The sequence below is a fragment of the Melanotaenia boesemani genome, chromosome 13 (assembly GCF_017639745.1).
Source record: "Melanotaenia boesemani isolate fMelBoe1 chromosome 13, fMelBoe1.pri, whole genome shotgun sequence".
NCBI lineage: Eukaryota > Metazoa > Chordata > Actinopteri > Atheriniformes > Melanotaeniidae > Melanotaenia > Melanotaenia boesemani.
This window is the reverse complement of record NC_055694.1, coordinates 34604237-34607263: the sequence shown is the minus strand read 5'-3', so window position 1 is coordinate 34607263 and position 3027 is coordinate 34604237. Positions and strand designations below refer to the sequence as shown.

The window sequence follows — 3027 nt, the reverse complement described above, 5'->3', positions numbered from 1 at the left end:
CCTCTCACAACACCAGGTCGTTGTCCATTCCGCCAGTACATGCCCAACAAACCAGCCAAATATGGAATCAAATCGTGGGTAGCGTGCGACGCCAGGTCCAGCTACGCGTGGAAGATGCAAATCTACACAGGGAAAAGACAAAAACAAAAACAAACAACGGAGGCAACAACAACAACAACAACAACAACTGTGGCTGCTGCTCCTGTGACTGTTGCCGATGCCGCTGCTGCCGCTGCCGCTGCTGCTGCTGAGAAAAACCTGGGCACCAGAGTCGTGCTCGAAGTGACCGAGGGACTCAGGGACCGCAACATCACGTGTGATAATTTCTTCACGTCCTACGATCTCGCTATGAAACCCCTCTCTCCGGCGGACCGCAACAACACCTTGGTCGGTACGCTTCGAAAGAACAGACCGGAGATCCCGGCCGCCTTGCTCGCGGTCAAGGGCAGGCAAATCTTTTCTTCCCTGCACGCGTTCACGAGCCGAGCCGCGCTCGTTTCTCACGTAGCTAAAAAGAACAGAGCGGTGGTGCTGCTCAGCACGCGCCCCGAACACCGCCGCAGCAGCAGCAGCAGCAGCCGCTGGAGCGCAGGTGGTGGGCGTGATTCTTCTTCTTCTTCTGAGGAGGAGGAGGATGAGGAGGATGCAGCAGCAGCAGCAGCAGCAGCAAGAGGCAAAGAGGGAAGCGCAAGAAGAAAAAGAAGAGGAGGAAAGCAAAAACAACAACAACAACAACAACAACAACAACAACAACGAGTCCAAAAGCCCGAGATCATCCTTAGCTACAATCGCAACAAGGGAGGCGTAGACAACCTTGACAAATGCGTAGCCACGTACAGCTGCCGGAGGATGACCTCTCGCTGGCCCGTGGCCGTTTTCCACAACATCATCGACGTGTCTTGCTACAACGCCTTCGTGCTGTGGCGAGAAATCAATCCGGATTGGTTACCTCGCAAGCGCAACAAGAGAAGGCTGTTTCTGGAGCAGCTGGGACTAGCGCTCGTGGACCCTTTGATCCGACGCAGGACCCACATGCCCCGCGGGGCTCCGGCTTCAGCTTCCATCGTCGTCGTTGCCTCTGCCTCCGACAACAACAAAAACAACAACTCTGCCTCCGCCTCAACCAAGAAAACCAGAACGCTTGTCGAGCCTAGGAGGGCATCGGCAGCAGCGTCGGCAGCCACAGGAGCAGCCACAGGAGCAGCCACAGGAGCAGCAGCATCAGCATCAGCATCAGCAGCAGCAGCAGCAGCAGCAGCAGCATCACAACAAGAACAAGAACAAGAACGAGAACGAGAACGAGAACAAGAAAGAGGACGAGGACGAGGAGGACGAATACCAGGACGAGGACGAGGAGGAATACGAGGACGAGGACGAGCGTCTTGTGTTGGGGAGACTACGAGAGACCCGGAAGAGTATCCGAACAACATCGCACCTACTACAACATCCTCATCCTTGTGCTCAGATGCCAACGTTGTTCACGTTGAGGAGGAGCAGGAGGAGCAGGAGCAGGAGGAGGAGGACTCCGCTGTCTCCGCCGATGATGATGCAAACACGTCCCCCGCCACAGCGTTGCCAGCGGCAAAAAAACAAAAGAGCAAAAGGAAACGATGTCAGATATGTCCCTGGAAAAAAGATTGTAAAACGGTAAATGTGTGCTACGCGTGTAAGAGATATGTGTGCAGAACCCGAGCGGTCATGTACTGTCCGTCTTGCTGTAACGCAGATGCGGAAACTTCAGCGGGAGCGGTCGTACCGGGAGACCAGAGAAAAAAAAAAATAAATGTAAAAAAATAAAAAGAAAAGAGAAACACAATAAATCATTGCAACAAAATCATGGTCCTTGTGTTCTTTTGGGTTTCCTGACTGACAGCAAAAAAAAAAAAAAAATAAATAAATAAATAAAAGTACAGAAAAAAAATAAAACAGGGATGAACTCCAAAAAAAAAAAAAAAAAAAAAAAACAAACAAAAAAAAAGAGGTCAGAGAGCTAACACGATCCCAAAGGCAAGAAAAAGAAAAAGAAAAAAGAAAGAAAATCAAACCAAATAAAGTATGAGATAAACCAAAAGCCTGTGGTATACATTGAAATGAGCGAAGAGAGCACAAGGGTTAATTACACTTGTGTTGCAAATGTGATATGTTGAAAAATCCTAGTTTCGTGACGGTAACAATTCACTTGTAACTTGTTTTTATAAAATAATGAAAAAAGGAATCATATATTTTGCGTCAGCCTCTTTTTTGCTCTGGGCTGAATGTGCCCCTCTGAAAAACCCACTGGCCCCAGCCTGGCCCCCCCTGTAAAGGTGGTCTAGAACCGCCACTGTGTCCTAGTTCTAAGAACGGCTCTTCTCCAGGGGAACTGTTTCATGTTGCATTCGCACATGAGTTGGGGGCGGTAGCGGGACCGATGTGACGCATACGTCTGCGACAGTGATGTGTGACTTTAGCGCCACATAACAACAAAACAAAACCCGCTAAAAACAAAACAACACGGCAAGCTAATATGGAGAACGAAGAGATCGTCGTGTTGATGCTCTGCTTGATGGAGATGTTACTGATGGACTATAAAATCGGGCGTCTCACGTCGAGGCTGGAAGGCTCCTGAAAGTCAGAAGATGAAAAATCCAGCGGCAGGAGATCCGCCGCAGACAAAGGAGACGACGTGTAAGGCCCTGTCCCAATACCCACTGTCACGGTTTCTGGGTTTTGGTGGGTGTTTTGATTGTTTAGGATTTTGGTTTTTGTTATGATTAGTTTGGTCATGTTCTTGGTTTGTAGTTATGTTCATGCTTTAGTTTTCAGTTTTGTCATGCTTGGTTTTCCCTCTTGTGTTCCTGTGGTTTTCTGTTCCTGCCTCGTTAGTTCACCTGGTCTGATTAGTCATCCACCTCACCTGTGTCTTGTTACTCCCTCTGTGTATAAGTACTCCCGGTTTTCAGTCATTCATTGTCAGATCCTCATTTTGTCATGTTTGGTTTTTGTTCTCTGGAGTTTATCCCCGTCGTCGGTGGTTCCCTGTCGTGA

General features: G+C 49.0%; 1 protein-coding gene across 1 annotated transcript in view; it reads right to left on the bottom strand.

Moving 5' to 3' along the window:
* Nucleotides 1-2428, bottom strand: part of LOC121652025 (zinc finger MYM-type protein 1-like) — a 28474-nt gene extending 26046 nt beyond the window's left edge. The window contains exon 1 of the mRNA XM_042004550.1: nucleotides 2418-2428. The gene's annotated coding sequence lies outside the window, so the exon portion shown is untranslated. The remainder of the gene's footprint in view (nucleotides 1-2417) is intronic.
* Between the last annotated feature and the right edge of the window lie 599 nt (nucleotides 2429-3027).